We start from the raw sequence: 17,500 nt of genomic DNA, 5'->3' as shown, positions 1-17,500 counted from the left end.
GCACTAAGTGTCTTCAAAAACCCAGTTCCTGTATTTCCCCCGGCACCGTAGAGAAATGCTGACAGCCTGGAACACTGTGGCGGCTGCACACGGCACTCCCATGCCCGCCGCGAGCAGCCTAGCCCCGCCTCAGACCCGCGAGAACCGCCCATCGGCACACGGCCCGCTGTGCGCCCGAGCCGTTTGGTGTAAAAACTGTCCAAAAGTGGTTTCGACCACTTAGGAACATCGTAGAGACTCGAAATAAAAAGGATTTTGTTGGAAAAGCGATTCTGAGGAAGGCTGTGTTAAAATTAATTTCGGGAAATGTCGTTTACCCCCCCCCAAATGGCTCCGAAGTACCCCCCCCCCACCCCCCCCCTAAAAAACCGTGTTCCGGGGGTTTTTCGAGAAAACAAACACACGGGGTATATAGAGGGGACTGAGACGAATCGAATGACGTGCTTTGCAAAGAAATCGGGGGCTCACAGCCCCCCCAGGAGAGGTTCAAAAGTCGGAGGACTGGTCACCTAACTCCCATTGAAGTCAATGGGGGAAAAATGAAAACTGTCAAAAAGGCTTAAAATGGTTCAAAAACCCACTGGGGCAGTAGATAATCATCCTATTTGAATTTTAAAAGTCTTAGTTTGGCGAAAAAATACCTTTTAATAATTGTTTTAGGGGTCAGAAAAATCAGCTCCGGCTGCCTGGTCACCTAGGGGAGATAGAAAATTTTTCTAAGTTTTTCACTCGGCCGCCTGGTCCCCTAACTCGAAAATTTTAAAGTGCTCCCATCGGTCCCGGGATAGGGTGGCTGATAGCTGGGAGCCCCCTGAGCACTGCCCCGGTGTTAGTTTTCGGAGAAATGCCCCCGTTGATTTGTTATGATTTTTTTTCCGCCGGCCGCCTGGTCGCCCTAATGCAAAGTCAATGGGAGTGAGGAGATAGAAAATTTTTCAAAGTTTTTCACTCGGCCGCCTGGTCCCCTAACTCGAAAATTTTAAAGTGCTCCCATCGGTCCCGGGATAGGGTGGCTGATAGCTGGGAGCCCCCTGAGCACTGCCCCGGTGTTAGTTTTCGGAGAAATGCCTCCGTTGATTTGTTATGATTTTTTTTCCGCCGGCCGCCTGGTCGCCCTAATGTAAAGTCAATGGGAGTGAGGAGATAGAACATTTTTCAAAGTTTTTCACCCGGCCCCAAACGGCTCCAAAACACACTGGGGCTGTGGCTGGGACTCTCACCAGGACTGCCCCCTACTTTATTTCTGGATTAAAAAGCATTCTATATTAATTTTTCGATTTTTGGGACCCGGGACGCCTGGTCACCTAACTCCCCTTCTATCCCTATGGGGGGGGGGGCGGGGACATCGAAAACGCTCCCATCGCCGCCGAGGCACGCTGCGGGGACTCTCCCTACCATCGCCCCATGCTTCCTTTGAAGAATATATGACGTTTTTCAATTTTCACCGACATTTGAAAATCAAAACTTCAGAACATTTCATAGTTATTCTCAATGGGTTGTCTAGGGGCACACATCTCTAAACTGGGGGAAATGCTCAAAATGATTAAAAAGAAAAACAATGCCCCCAGACCCGGGGGGCTGATAGCTGGGAGCCCCCTGAGCACTGCCCCGGTGTTAGTTTTCGGAGAAATGCCTCCGTTGATTTGTTATGATTTTTTTTCCGCCGGCCGCCTGGTCGCCCTAATGTAAAGTCAATGGGAGTGAGGAGATAGAATATTTTTCAAAGTTTTTCACTCGGCCGTCTGGTCCCCTGACTCGAAAATTTTAAAGTGCTCCCATCGGTCCCGGGATAGGGTGGCTGATAGCTGGGAGCCCCCTGAGCACAGCCCCGGTGTTAGTTTTCGGAGAAATGCCCCCGTTGATTTGTTATGATTTTTTTTCCGCCGGCCGCCTGGTCGCCCTAATGTAAAGTCAATGGGAGTGAGGAGATAGAATATTTTTCAAAGTTTTTCACTCGGCCGTCTGGTCCCCTGACTCGAAAATTTTAAAGTGCTCCCATCGGTCCCGGGATAGGGTGGCTGATAGCTGGGAGCCCCCTGAGCACAGCCCCGGTGTTAGTTTTCGGAGAAATGCCCCCGTTGATTTGTTATGATTTTTTTTCCGCCGGCCGCCTGGTCGCCCTAATGTAAAGTCAATGGGAGTGAGGAGATAGAATATTTTTCAAAGTTTTTCACTCGGCCGTCTGGTCCCCTGACTCGAAAATTTTAAAGTGCTCCCATCGGTCCCAGACCCGGGTGGCCACGAGGTGGGACCCCCCTGAGCACTGCCCCGGTGTTAGTTTTCCGAGAAATGCCCCCGTTGATTTGTTATGATCCGTAGTTGCCGGCCGGCCGCCCGGCAGTGCTCTATCGGATGGAGCGTGGGCTGGCTATGGGAGATTTAGCGATTTTCGGAACCGGCCCCGATCGCCCCCCAAACCGGGTGGCCACGAGGTGGGACCCCCCTGAGCACTGCCCCGGTGTTAGTTTTCCGAGAAATGCCCCCGTTGATTTGTTATGATCCGTAGTTGCCGGCCGGCCGCCCGGCAGTGCTCTATCGGATGGAGCGTGGGCTGGCTATGGGAGATTTAGCGATTTTCGGAACCGGCCCCGATCGCCCCCCAAACCGGGTGGCCACGAGGTGGGACCCCCCTGAGCACTGCCCCGGTGTTAGTTTTCCGAGAAATGCCCCCGTTGATTTGTTATGATTATTTTTCGCCCAGGCGATGTGCCTTTTCATTTTGTTTTGCACTTTCCTTCATTCCTTGGTGCATGCTACCATCTAACGGACACATTTCGGTACTGCAGTTTGAAAGTAATTTCCCCGTCTAGGGATCTCTCAATGCCCTGGGCTGCGAAAGGAGGGCAAGGACACCCTATGTTCTCATGAGTGCAAAGCCCCCCCGGCTTCAAGGCATTCCAAAAGGAAAACCGGAGACACTGCTGTACACACACACACACACACACACACACACACACACACACACACACACAGAGAGAGAGAGAGAGAGAGAGAGAGATAGAGAGAGAGTAGTCACACAGTGGAATAAACTCCCCAGCGATGTGGTAGAAGCTGAAAGTTGGGGAACATTGTGATGGTCTATATTTCTTGGCAGATAATAAAAGATGCTCTTATCATGCCTCCGTTGATGTGTTATGATCCATAGGTTGCCGGCCGCCCGGCATTGCTCTGATCGGATGGACCGTGGGCTGCCTATGGCAGAGTATGGGCGATTCTTCAGCCGGCCCCGATGGCCCCCCAAACCGGGTGGCCACGAGGTGGGACCCCCCTGAGCACTGCCGCGGTGTTAGTTTTCCGAGAAATGCCCCCGTTGATTTGTTATGATCCGTAGTTGCCGGCCGGCCGCCCGGCATTGCTCTATCGGATGGAGCGTGGGCTGGCTATGGGAGATTTAGCGATTTTCGGAACCGGCCCCGATGGCCCCCCAAACCGGGTGGCCACGAGGTGGGACCCCCCTGAGCACTGCCCCGGTGTTAGTTTTCGGAGAAATGCCCCCGTTGATTTGTTATGATCCGTAGTTGCCGGCCGGCCGCCCGGCATTGCTCTATCGGATGGAGCGTGGGCTGGCTATGGGAGATTTAGCGATTTTCGGAACCGGCCCCGATGGCCCCCCAAACCGGGTGGCCACGAGGTGGGACCCCCCTGAGCACTGCCCCGGTGTTAGTTTTCGGAGAAATGCCCCCGTTGATTTGTTATGATCCGTAGTTGCCGGCCGGCCGCCCGGCATTGCTCTATCGGATGGAGCGTGGGCTGGCTATGGGAGATTTAGCGATTTTCGGAACCGGCCCCGATCGCCCCCCAAACCGGGTGGCCACGAGGTGGGACCCCCCTGAGCACTGCCCCGGTGTTAGTTTTCCGAGAAATGCCCCCGTTGATTTGTTACGATTATTTTTCGCCCAGGCGATGTGCCTTTTCATTTTGTTTTGCACTTTCCTTCATTCCTTGGTGCATGCTGCCATCTAACGGACACATTTCGGTACTGCAGTTTGAAAGTAATTTCCCCGTCTAGGGATCTCTCTCTCGTCTAGGGACACTGCTGTACACACACACACACACACACACACACACACACACACACACACACACACACACACACACACACACACACAGTGAGAGAGAGGGAGAGATAGAGAGAGAGAGAGGTGGAGAGGGAGAGAGAGGTGGAGATAGAGAGATGGAGATAGAGAGAGATGGAGATAGAGAGAGATGGAGATAGAGAGAGAGATGGAGATAGAGAGAGAGTCGTCACACTCTGGAACAAACTCCCCAGAAGCTGAAAGTTGGGGAACATTATGATGATCTTTATTTCTTGGCAGATAATAAATGATGATCTTACAGAGGGCGACTTACAACACCAGTGCAAACATACAGCGAAGGACAAGGCATCAATCGCGACAGAATCCCTTGAGTTAAAGCAGCAGATTCAGAATAACACACGTCAAAACAGACTGGAGACTAAAACGAGCACGAAAGGTGTCGAATATGTGGCCTCCTCTCGCTTGTAAACTCTCTCGTGTTCCTGTCGATGGGGTCGGCGGCTCGGGGCAGCGGCCTAGCAGCAGCAGGCAGGCCACCCGGCTGCCTGGGGCTGACCTCCGGGGCAGGCAGGCAGGCAGGCAGACCTCCAGGGCAGGCAGGCAGGCAGGCAGGCAGACCTCCAGGGCAGGCAGGCAGGTAGGCCGTGCTGCTGCCAGGGCTGGCAGGCTGACCTCCAGGGCAGGCAGGCAGGCAGGCAGACCTCCAGGGCTGGCAGGCTGACCTCCAGGGCAGGCAGGCAGGCAGGCAGGCAGACCTCCAGGGCTAACAGGCTGACCTCCAGGGCTGGCAGGCTGACCTCCAGGGCTGGAAGGCAGGATGGCAGACCTCCAGGGCAGGCAGGCAGGCAGGCAGGCAGACCTCCAGGGCTGGCAGGGAGACCTCCAGGGCTGGCAGGCAGGCAGGCAGGGCTGTGTGGCTGGGGAGGGCAGGCTGGCAGGCAGGTAGGCCGTGCTGCTGCCAGGGCTGGAAGGCTGACCTCCAGGGCAGGCAGGCAGGCAGACCTCCAGGGCAGGCAGGCAGGTAGGCCGTGCTGCTGCCAGGGCTGGCAGGCTGACCTCCAGGGCAGGCAGGCTGACCTCCAGGGCAGGCAGTGCTGCTACCAGGGCAGGCAGGCAGACCTCCAGGGCAGGCAGGCTGACCTCCAGGGCAGGCAGGCAGGCAGGCAGACCTCCAGGGCAGGCAGGCAGGCAGGCAGGCAGACCTCCAGGGCAGGCAGGCAGGTAGGCCGTGCTGCTGCCAGGGCTGGCAGGCTGACCTCCAGGGCAGGCAGGCAGGCAGGCAGACCTCCAGGGCTGGCAGGCTGACCTCCAGGGCAGGCAGGCAGGCAGGCAGGCAGACCTCCAGGGCTAACAGGCTGACCTCCAGGGCTGGCAGGCTGACCTCCAGGGCTGGAAGGCAGGATGGCAGACCTCCAGGGCAGGCAGGCAGGCAGGCAGGCAGACCTCCAGGGCTGGCAGGGAGACCTCCAGGGCTGGCAGGCAGGCAGGCAGGGCTGTGTGGCTGGGGAGGGCAGGCTGGCAGGCAGGTAGGCCGTGCTGCTGCCAGGGCTGGAAGGCTGACCTCCAGGGCAGGCAGGCAGGCAGACCTCCAGGGCAGGCAGGCAGGTAGGCCGTGCTGCTGCCAGGGCTGGCAGGCTGACCTCCAGGGCAGGCAGGCTGACCTCCAGGGCAGGCAGTGCTGCTACCAGGGCAGGCAGGCAGACCTCCAGGGCAGGCAGGCTGACCTCCAGGGCAGGCAGGCAGGCAGGCAGACCTCCAGGGCAGGCAGGCAGGCAGGCAGGCAGACCTCCAGGGCAGGCAGGCAGGTAGGCCGTGCTGCTGCCAGGGCTGGCAGGCTGACCTCCAGGGCAGGCAGGCAGGCAGGCAGACCTCCAGGGCTGGCAGGCTGACCTCCAGGGCAGGCAGGCAGGCAGGCAGGCAGACCTCCAGGGCTAACAGGCTGACCTCCAGGGCTGGCAGGCTGACCTCCAGGGCTGGAAGGCAGGATGGCAGACCTCCAGGGCAGGCAGGCAGGCAGGCAGGCAGACCTCCAGGGCTGGCAGGGAGACCTCCAGGGCTGGCAGGCAGGCAGGCAGGGCTGTGTGGCTGGGGAGGGCAGGCTGGCAGGCAGGTAGGCCGTGCTGCTGCCAGGGCTGGAAGGCTGACCTCCAGGGCAGGCAGGCAGGCAGACCTCCAGGGCAGGCAGGCAGGTAGGCCGTGCTGCTGCCAGGGCTGGCAGGCTGACCTCCAGGGCAGGCAGGCTGACCTCCAGGGCAGGCAGTGCTGCTACCAGGGCAGGCAGGCAGACCTCCAGGGCAGGCAGGCTGACCTCCAGGGCAGGCAGGCAGGCAGGCAGACCTCCAGGGCAGGCAGGCAGGCAGGCAGGCAGACCTCCAGGGCAGGCAGGCAGGTAGGCCGTGCTGCTGCCAGGGCTGGCAGGCTGACCTCCAGGGCAGGCAGGCAGGCAGGCAGACCTCCAGGGCTGGCAGGCTGACCTCCAGGGCAGGCAGGCAGGCAGGCAGGCAGACCTCCAGGGCTAACAGGCTGACCTCCAGGGCTGGCAGGCTGACCTCCAGGGCTGGAAGGCAGGATGGCAGACCTCCAGGGCAGGCAGGCAGGCAGGCAGGCAGACCTCCAGGGCTGGCAGGGAGACCTCCAGGGCTGGCAGGCAGGCAGGCAGGGCTGTGTGGCTGGGGAGGGCAGGCTGGCAGGCAGGTAGGCCGTGCTGCTGCCAGGGCTGGAAGGCTGACCTCCAGGGCAGGCAGGCAGGCAGACCTCCAGGGCAGGCAGGCAGGTAGGCCGTGCTGCTGCCAGGGCTGGCAGGCTGACCTCCAGGGCAGGCAGGCTGACCTCCAGGGCAGGCAGTGCTGCTACCAGGGCAGGCAGGCAGACCTCCAGGGCAGGCAGGCTGACCTCCAGGGCAGGCAGGCAGGCAGGCAGACCTCCAGGGCAGGCAGGCAGGCAGGCAGGCAGACCTCCAGGGCAGGCAGGCAGGTAGGCCGTGCTGCTGCCAGGGCTGGCAGGCTGACCTCCAGGGCAGGCAGGCAGGCAGGCAGACCTCCAGGGCTGGCAGGCTGACCTCCAGGGCAGGCAGGCAGGCAGGCAGGCAGACCTCCAGGGCTAACAGGCTGACCTCCAGGGCTGGCAGGCTGACCTCCAGGGCTGGAAGGCAGGATGGCAGACCTCCAGGGCAGGCAGGCAGGCAGGCAGGCAGACCTCCAGGGCTGGCAGGGAGACCTCCAGGGCTGGCAGGCAGGCAGGCAGGGCTGTGTGGCTGGGGAGGGCAGGCTGGCAGGCAGGTAGGCCGTGCTGCTGCCAGGGCTGGAAGGCTGACCTCCAGGGCAGGCAGGCAGGCAGACCTCCAGGGCAGGCAGGCAGGTAGGCCGTGCTGCTGCCAGGGCTGGCAGGCTGACCTCCAGGGCAGGCAGGCTGACCTCCAGGGCAGGCAGTGCTGCTACCAGGGCAGGCAGGCAGACCTCCAGGGCAGGCAGGCTGACCTCCAGGGCAGGCAGGCAGGCAGGCAGACCTCCAGGGCAGGCAGGCAGGCAGTGCTGCTACCAGGGCAGGCAGGCAGACCTCCAGGGCTAACAGGCTGACCTCCAGGGCAGGCAGTGCTGCTACCAGGGCTGGATAGCAGACCTCCAGGGCAGGCAGGCTGACCTCCAGGGCAGGCAGGCAGGCAGGCAGACAGGCAGGCAGACCTCCAGGGCTAACAGGCTGACCTCCAGGGCTGGCAGGCAGGCAGGCAGGGCTGTGTGGCTGGGGAGGGCAGGCTGGCAGGCAGGTAGGCCGTGCTGCTGCCAGGGCTGGAAGGCTGACCTCCAGGGCAGGCAGGCAGGCAGACCTCCAGGGCAGGCAGGCAGGTAGGCCGTGCTGCTGCCAGGGCTGGCAGGCTGACCTCCAGGGCAGGCAGGCTGACCTCCAGGGCAGGCAGTGCTGCTACCAGGGCAGGCAGGCTGTCCTCCAGGGCTGGATAGCAGACCTCCAGGGCAGGCAGTGCTGCTACCAGGGCAGGCAGGCTGTCCTCCAGGGCTGGATAGCAGACCTCCAGGGCAGGCAGTGCTGCTACCAGGGCTGGATAGCAGACCTCCAGGGCTGGATGGCAGGCAGGCAGACCTCCAGGGCTGGATAGCAGACCTCCAGGGCTGGAAGGCAGGCAGGCAGACCTCCAGGGCAGGCAGTGCTGCTACCAGGGCTGGATAGCAGACCTCCAGGGCTAACAGGCAGACCTCCAGGGCTGGAAGGCAGGCAGTGCTGCTACCAGGGCAGGCAGGCTGTCCTCCAGGGCTGGAAGGCAGACCTCCAGGGCTGGCAGGCTGACCTCCAGGGCAGGCAGGCAGGCAGGCAGACCTCCAGGGCTGGATAGCAGACCTCCAGGGCTGGATAGCTGACCTCCAGGGCTGGATAGCAGACCTCCAGGGCTAACAGGCTGACCTCCAGGGCTAACAGGCAGACCTCCAGGGCAGGCAGGCAGACCTCCAGGGCAGGCAGTGCTGCTACCAGGGCAGGCAGTGCTGCTGCCAGGGCAGGCAGGCAGACCTCCAGGGCTAACAGGCAGACCTCCAGGGCTAACAGGCAGACCTCCAGGGCTAACAGGCAGACCTCCAGGGCAGGCAGGCAGACCTCCAGGGCAGGCAGGCAGACCTCCAGGGCAGGCAGTGCTGCTACCAGGGCAGGCAGTGCTGCTGCCAGGGCAGGCAGGGAGACCTCCAGGGCTGGATGGCAGGCAGGCAGACCTCCAGGGCTGGATAGCAGACCTCCAGGGCTAACAGGCTGACCTCCAGGGCTAACAGGCAGGCAGGCAGACCTCCAGGGCTGGATAGCAGACCTCCAGGGCTAACAGGCTGACCTCCAGGGCAGGCAGTGCTGCTACCAGGGCTGGATAGCAGACCTCCAGGGCAGGCAGTGCTGCTACCAGGGCAGGCAGTGCTGCTGCCAGGGCTGGATGGCAGGCAGGCAGACCTCCAGGGCTAACAGGCTGACCTCCAGGGCAGGCAGGCAGACCTCCAGGGCTAACAGGCTGACCTCCAGGGCAGGCAGTGCTGCTACCAGGGCAGGCAGGCTGTCCTCCAGGGCTGGATAGCAGACCTCCAGGGCTAACAGGCAGACCTCCAGGGCTGGCAGGCAGGCAGGCAGACCTCCAGGGCAGGCAGTGCTGCTACCAGGGCTGGATAGCAGACCTCCAGGGCAGGCAGTGCTGCTACCAGGGCAGGCAGTGCTGCTGCCAGGGCTGGATGGCAGGCAGGCAGACCTCCAGGGCTAACAGGCTGACCTCCAGGGCAGGCAGGCAGACCTCCAGGGCTAACAGGCTGACCTCCAGGGCAGGCAGTGCTGCTACCAGGGCAGGCAGGCTGTCCTCCAGGGCTGGATAGCAGACCTCCAGGGCAGGCAGTGCTGCTACCAGGGCTGGATAGCAGACCTCCAGGGCTGGATGGCAGGCAGGCAGACCTCCAGGGCTGGATAGCAGACCTCCAGGGCTGGAAGGCAGGCAGGCAGACCTCCAGGGCAGGCAGTGCTGCTACCAGGGCTGGATAGCAGACCTCCAGGGCTAACAGGCAGACCTCCAGGGCTGGAAGGCAGGCAGTGCTGCTACCAGGGCAGGCAGGCTGTCCTCCAGGGCTGGAAGGCAGACCTCCAGGGCTGGCAGGCTGACCTCCAGGGCAGGCAGGCAGGCAGGCAGACCTCCAGGGCTGGATAGCAGACCTCCAGGGCTGGATAGCTGACCTCCAGGGCTGGATAGCAGACCTCCAGGGCTAACAGGCTGACCTCCAGGGCTAACAGGCAGACCTCCAGGGCAGGCAGGCAGACCTCCAGGGCAGGCAGTGCTGCTACCAGGGCAGGCAGTGCTGCTGCCAGGGCAGGCAGGCAGACCTCCAGGGCTAACAGGCAGACCTCCAGGGCTAACAGGCAGACCTCCAGGGCTAACAGGCAGACCTCCAGGGCAGGCAGGCAGACCTCCAGGGCAGGCAGGCAGACCTCCAGGGCAGGCAGTGCTGCTACCAGGGCAGGCAGTGCTGCTGCCAGGGCAGGCAGGGAGACCTCCAGGGCTGGATGGCAGGCAGGCAGACCTCCAGGGCTGGATAGCAGACCTCCAGGGCTAACAGGCTGACCTCCAGGGCTAACAGGCAGGCAGGCAGACCTCCAGGGCTGGATAGCAGACCTCCAGGGCTAACAGGCTGACCTCCAGGGCAGGCAGTGCTGCTACCAGGGCAGGCAGGCAGACCTCCAGGGCAGGCAGTGCTGCTGCCAGGGCAGGCAGGCAGACCTCCAGGGCTGGATAGCAGACCTCCAGGGCTAACAGGCAGACCTCCAGGGCTGGATAGCAGACCTCCAGGGCTGGATAGCAGACCTCCAGGGCAGGCAGTGCTGCTACCAGGGCAGGCAGTGCTGCTGCCAGGGCAGGCAGGCAGACCTCCAGGGCAGGCAGTGCTGCTACCAGGGCTGGATAGCAGACCTCCAGGGCTGGATGGCAGGCAGGCAGACCTCCAGGGCTGGATAGCAGACCTCCAGGGCTAACAGGCAGACCTCCAGGGCAGGCAGGCAGACCTCCAGGGCAGGCAGGCAGACCTCCAGGGCTGGATAGCAGACCTCCAGGGCAGGCAGTGCTGCTACCAGGGCTGGATAGCAGACCTCCAGGGCAGGATAGCAGACCTCCAGGGCTGGATGGCAGGCAGGCAGACCTCCAGGGCAGGCAGGCAGACCTCCAGGGCTGGATAGCAGACCTCCAGGGCTAACAGGCAGGCAGGCAGACCTCCAGGGCTGGATAGCAGACCTCCAGGGCTAACAGGCAGGCAGGCAGACCTCCAGGGCTGGATAGCAGACCTCCAGGGCAGGCAGTGCTGCTACCAGGGCAGGCAGTGCTGCTACCAGGGCTGGAAGGCAGACCTCCAGGGCAGGCAGTGCTGCTACCAGGGCTGGATAGCAGACCTCCAGGGCTGGATAGCAGACCTCCAGGGCAGGCAGGCAGACCTCCAGGGCTGGATAGCAGACCTCCAGGGCTGGCAGGCAGGCAGGCAGACCTCCAGGGCTGGATAGCAGACCTCCAGGGCAGGATAGCAGACCTCCAGGGCTGGATGGCAGGCAGGCAGACCTCCAGGGCTGGATAGCAGACCTCCAGGGCTGGCAGGCAGACCTCCAGGGCTGGATAGCAGACCTCCAGGGCTAACAGGCAGACCTCCAGGGCAGGCAGGCAGACCTCCAGGGCAGGCAGGCAGACCTCCAGGGCTGGATAGCAGACCTCCAGGGCAGGCAGTGCTGCTACCAGGGCTGGATAGCAGACCTCCAGGGCAGGATAGCAGACCTCCAGGGCTGGATGGCAGGCAGGCAGACCTCCAGGGCAGGCAGGCAGACCTCCAGGGCTGGATAGCAGACCTCCAGGGCTAACAGGCAGGCAGGCAGACCTCCAGGGCTGGATAGCAGACCTCCAGGGCTAACAGGCAGGCAGGCAGACCTCCAGGGCTGGATAGCAGACCTCCAGGGCAGGCAGTGCTGCTACCAGGGCAGGCAGTGCTGCTACCAGGGCTGGAAGGCAGACCTCCAGGGCAGGCAGTGCTGCTACCAGGGCTGGATAGCAGACCTCCAGGGCTGGATGGCAGGCAGGCAGACCTCCAGGGCTGGATAGCAGACCTCCAGGGCTGGAAGGCAGGCAGGCAGACCTCCAGGGCAGGCAGTGCTGCTACCAGGGCTGGATAGCAGACCTCCAGGGCTAACAGGCAGACCTCCAGGGCTGGAAGGCAGGCAGTGCTGCTACCAGGGCAGGCAGGCTGTCCTCCAGGGCTGGAAGGCAGACCTCCAGGGCTGGCAGGCTGACCTCCAGGGCAGGCAGGCAGGCAGGCAGACCTCCAGGGCTGGATAGCAGACCTCCAGGGCTGGATAGCTGACCTCCAGGGCTGGATAGCAGACCTCCAGGGCTAACAGGCTGACCTCCAGGGCTAACAGGCAGACCTCCAGGGCAGGCAGGCAGACCTCCAGGGCAGGCAGTGCTGCTACCAGGGCAGGCAGTGCTGCTGCCAGGGCAGGCAGGCAGACCTCCAGGGCAGGCAGGCTGACCTCCAGGGCAGGCAGGCAGGCAGGCAGACCTCCAGGGCAGGCAGGCAGGCAGGCAGGCAGACCTCCAGGGCAGGCAGGCAGGTAGGCCGTGCTGCTGCCAGGGCTGGCAGGCTGACCTCCAGGGCAGGCAGGCAGGCAGGCAGACCTCCAGGGCTGGCAGGCTGACCTCCAGGGCAGGCAGGCAGGCAGGCAGGCAGACCTCCAGGGCTAACAGGCTGACCTCCAGGGCTGGCAGGCTGACCTCCAGGGCTGGAAGGCAGGATGGCAGACCTCCAGGGCAGGCAGGCAGGCAGGCAGGCAGACCTCCAGGGCTGGCAGGGAGACCTCCAGGGCTGGCAGGCAGGCAGGCAGGGCTGTGTGGCTGGGGAGGGCAGGCTGGCAGGCAGGTAGGCCGTGCTGCTGCCAGGGCTGGAAGGCTGACCTCCAGGGCAGGCAGGCAGGCAGACCTCCAGGGCAGGCAGGCAGGTAGGCCGTGCTGCTGCCAGGGCTGGCAGGCTGACCTCCAGGGCAGGCAGGCTGACCTCCAGGGCAGGCAGTGCTGCTACCAGGGCAGGCAGGCAGACCTCCAGGGCAGGCAGGCTGACCTCCAGGGCAGGCAGGCAGGCAGGCAGACCTCCAGGGCAGGCAGGCAGGCAGTGCTGCTACCAGGGCAGGCAGGCAGACCTCCAGGGCTAACAGGCTGACCTCCAGGGCAGGCAGTGCTGCTACCAGGGCTGGATAGCAGACCTCCAGGGCAGGCAGGCTGACCTCCAGGGCAGGCAGGCAGGCAGGCAGACAGGCAGGCAGACCTCCAGGGCTAACAGGCTGACCTCCAGGGCTGGCAGGCAGGCAGGCAGGGCTGTGTGGCTGGGGAGGGCAGGCTGGCAGGCAGGTAGGCCGTGCTGCTGCCAGGGCTGGAAGGCTGACCTCCAGGGCAGGCAGGCAGGCAGACCTCCAGGGCAGGCAGGCAGGTAGGCCGTGCTGCTGCCAGGGCTGGCAGGCTGACCTCCAGGGCAGGCAGGCTGACCTCCAGGGCAGGCAGTGCTGCTACCAGGGCAGGCAGGCTGTCCTCCAGGGCTGGATAGCAGACCTCCAGGGCAGGCAGTGCTGCTACCAGGGCAGGCAGGCTGTCCTCCAGGGCTGGATAGCAGACCTCCAGGGCAGGCAGTGCTGCTACCAGGGCTGGATAGCAGACCTCCAGGGCTGGATGGCAGGCAGGCAGACCTCCAGGGCTGGATAGCAGACCTCCAGGGCTGGAAGGCAGGCAGGCAGACCTCCAGGGCAGGCAGTGCTGCTACCAGGGCTGGATAGCAGACCTCCAGGGCTAACAGGCAGACCTCCAGGGCTGGAAGGCAGGCAGTGCTGCTACCAGGGCAGGCAGGCTGTCCTCCAGGGCTGGAAGGCAGACCTCCAGGGCTGGCAGGCTGACCTCCAGGGCAGGCAGGCAGGCAGGCAGACCTCCAGGGCTGGATAGCAGACCTCCAGGGCTGGATAGCTGACCTCCAGGGCTGGATAGCAGACCTCCAGGGCTAACAGGCTGACCTCCAGGGCTAACAGGCAGACCTCCAGGGCAGGCAGGCAGACCTCCAGGGCAGGCAGTGCTGCTACCAGGGCAGGCAGTGCTGCTGCCAGGGCAGGCAGGCAGACCTCCAGGGCTAACAGGCAGACCTCCAGGGCTAACAGGCAGACCTCCAGGGCTAACAGGCAGACCTCCAGGGCAGGCAGGCAGACCTCCAGGGCAGGCAGGCAGACCTCCAGGGCAGGCAGTGCTGCTACCAGGGCAGGCAGTGCTGCTGCCAGGGCAGGCAGGGAGACCTCCAGGGCTGGATGGCAGGCAGGCAGACCTCCAGGGCTGGATAGCAGACCTCCAGGGCTAACAGGCTGACCTCCAGGGCTAACAGGCAGGCAGGCAGACCTCCAGGGCTGGATAGCAGACCTCCAGGGCTAACAGGCTGACCTCCAGGGCAGGCAGTGCTGCTACCAGGGCTGGATAGCAGACCTCCAGGGCAGGCAGTGCTGCTACCAGGGCAGGCAGTGCTGCTGCCAGGGCTGGATGGCAGGCAGGCAGACCTCCAGGGCTAACAGGCTGACCTCCAGGGCAGGCAGGCAGACCTCCAGGGCTAACAGGCTGACCTCCAGGGCAGGCAGTGCTGCTACCAGGGCAGGCAGGCTGTCCTCCAGGGCTGGATAGCAGACCTCCAGGGCTAACAGGCAGACCTCCAGGGCTGGCAGGCAGGCAGGCAGACCTCCAGGGCAGGCAGTGCTGCTACCAGGGCTGGATAGCAGACCTCCAGGGCAGGCAGTGCTGCTACCAGGGCAGGCAGTGCTGCTGCCAGGGCTGGATGGCAGGCAGGCAGACCTCCAGGGCTAACAGGCTGACCTCCAGGGCAGGCAGGCAGACCTCCAGGGCTAACAGGCTGACCTCCAGGGCAGGCAGTGCTGCTACCAGGGCAGGCAGGCTGTCCTCCAGGGCTGGATAGCAGACCTCCAGGGCAGGCAGTGCTGCTACCAGGGCTGGATAGCAGACCTCCAGGGCTGGATGGCAGGCAGGCAGACCTCCAGGGCTGGATAGCAGACCTCCAGGGCTGGAAGGCAGGCAGGCAGACCTCCAGGGCAGGCAGTGCTGCTACCAGGGCTGGATAGCAGACCTCCAGGGCTAACAGGCAGACCTCCAGGGCTGGAAGGCAGGCAGTGCTGCTACCAGGGCAGGCAGGCTGTCCTCCAGGGCTGGAAGGCAGACCTCCAGGGCTGGCAGGCTGACCTCCAGGGCAGGCAGGCAGGCAGGCAGACCTCCAGGGCTGGATAGCAGACCTCCAGGGCTGGATAGCTGACCTCCAGGGCTGGATAGCAGACCTCCAGGGCTAACAGGCTGACCTCCAGGGCTAACAGGCAGACCTCCAGGGCAGGCAGGCAGACCTCCAGGGCAGGCAGTGCTGCTACCAGGGCAGGCAGTGCTGCTGCCAGGGCAGGCAGGCAGACCTCCAGGGCTAACAGGCAGACCTCCAGGGCTAACAGGCAGACCTCCAGGGCTAACAGGCAGACCTCCAGGGCAGGCAGGCAGACCTCCAGGGCAGGCAGGCAGACCTCCAGGGCAGGCAGTGCTGCTACCAGGGCAGGCAGTGCTGCTGCCAGGGCAGGCAGGGAGACCTCCAGGGCTGGATGGCAGGCAGGCAGACCTCCAGGGCTGGATAGCAGACCTCCAGGGCTAACAGGCTGACCTCCAGGGCTAACAGGCAGGCAGGCAGACCTCCAGGGCTGGATAGCAGACCTCCAGGGCTAACAGGCTGACCTCCAGGGCAGGCAGTGCTGCTACCAGGGCAGGCAGGCAGACCTCCAGGGCAGGCAGTGCTGCTGCCAGGGCAGGCAGGCAGACCTCCAGGGCTGGATAGCAGACCTCCAGGGCTAACAGGCAGACCTCCAGGGCTGGATAGCAGACCTCCAGGGCTGGATAGCAGACCTCCAGGGCAGGCAGTGCTGCTACCAGGGCAGGCAGTGCTGCTGCCAGGGCAGGCAGGCAGACCTCCAGGGCAGGCAGTGCTGCTACCAGGGCTGGATAGCAGACCTCCAGGGCTGGATGGCAGGCAGGCAGACCTCCAGGGCTGGATAGCAGACCTCCAGGGCTAACAGGCAGACCTCCAGGGCAGGCAGGCAGACCTCCAGGGCAGGCAGGCAGACCTCCAGGGCTGGATAGCAGACCTCCAGGGCAGGCAGTGCTGCTACCAGGGCTGGATAGCAGACCTCCAGGGCAGGATAGCAGACCTCCAGGGCTGGATGGCAGGCAGGCAGACCTCCAGGGCAGGCAGGCAGACCTCCAGGGCTGGATAGCAGACCTCCAGGGCTAACAGGCAGGCAGGCAGACCTCCAGGGCTGGATAGCAGACCTCCAGGGCTAACAGGCAGGCAGGCAGACCTCCAGGGCTGGATAGCAGACCTCCAGGGCAGGCAGTGCTGCTACCAGGGCAGGCAGTGCTGCTACCAGGGCTGGAAGGCAGACCTCCAGGGCTGGCAGTGCTGCTACCAGGGCTGGATAGCAGACCTCCAGGGCTGGATAGCAGACCTCCAGGGCTAACAGGCAGACCTCCAGGGCTGGCAGGCTGACCTCCAGGGCAGGCAGGCAGGCAGGCAGACCTCCAGGGCTGGATAGCTGACCTCCAGGGCTGGATAGCAGACCTCCAGGGCTGGCAGGCTGACCTCCAGGGCAGGCAGGCCGGGCCCCCGGTGCTGCATCTCGGCCGCTGCCTGGGGCGGACCGGCCCGGGTGCCCTTGCGCTTTTTCGACACCAGGGGGCAGTTGGGTGCCATTCCGTCCCTCGTGTGGCGAAATGGCGGTACTGCACCTCCGCCTTTTTGCTGGAGAAAGTCCGCAGTCGGGACAATGCGCCACACGGTCCGTCGGCAGGAGGCCCGGGCCCGGGCACAACTCCCCGGTGGGGACGGACGCCGGGCTGGAGCTTCCCTTCAGCACACACACTCACTCACTCACTCACTGACCGACCGACTGACTGCAGGAAAGGCTCCCGGCTCCCAGCGCTCAGTCAGCAGGCCTACTCCTCCCCGGTGGGGACGGACGCCGGGCTGGAGCCTCCCTTCAGCACACACACTCACTCACTGACCGACCGACTGACTGCAGGAAAGGCTCCCGGCTCCCAGCGCTCAGTCAGCAGGCCTACTCCTCCCCGGTGGGGACGGACGCCGGGCTGGAGCTTTCCTTCAGCACACACACTCACTCACTGACCGACCGACTGACTGCAGGAAAGGCTCCCGGCTCCCAGCGCTCAGTCAGCAGGCCTACTCCTCCCCGGTGGGGACGGACGCCGGGCTGGAGCTTTCCTCCAGCGCAACACACTCACTCACTCACTCACTGACCGACCGACCGACCGACGGCTCCCAGCGCTCAGTCAGCAGGCCTACTCCTCCCCGGTGGGGACGGACGCCGGGCTGGAGCTTCCCTTCAGCACACACACTCACTCACTCACTGACCGACCGACTGACTGCAGGAAAGGCTCCCGGCTCCCAGCGCTCAGTCAGCAGGCCTACTCCTCCCCGGTGGGGACGGACGCCGGGCTGGAGCTTTCCTTCAGCACACACACTCACTCACTGACCGACCGACTGACTGCAGGAAAGGCTCCCGGCTCCCAGCGCTCAGTCAGCAGGCCTACTCCTCCCCGGTGGGGACGGACGCCGGGCTGGAGCTTTCCTCCAGCGCAACACACACTCACTCACTCACTCACTGACCGACCGACCGACCGACGGCTCCCAGCGCTCAGTCAGCAGGCCTACTCCTCCCCGGTGGGGACGGACGCCGGGCTGGAGCTTCCCTTCAGCACACACACTCACTCACTCACTGACCGACCGACTGACTGCAGGAAAGGCTCCCGGCTCCCAGCGCTCAGTCAGCAGGCCTACTCCTCCCCGGTGGGGACGGACGCCGGGCTGGAGCTTTCCTCCAGCGCAACA

Source organism: Amia ocellicauda, unplaced genomic scaffold (genome assembly GCF_036373705.1).
Source record: "Amia ocellicauda isolate fAmiCal2 unplaced genomic scaffold, fAmiCal2.hap1 HAP1_SCAFFOLD_188, whole genome shotgun sequence".
NCBI classification, from domain to species: Eukaryota; Metazoa; Chordata; class Actinopteri; order Amiiformes; family Amiidae; genus Amia; species Amia ocellicauda.
Note: the sequence above shows the minus strand (reverse complement) of the source record.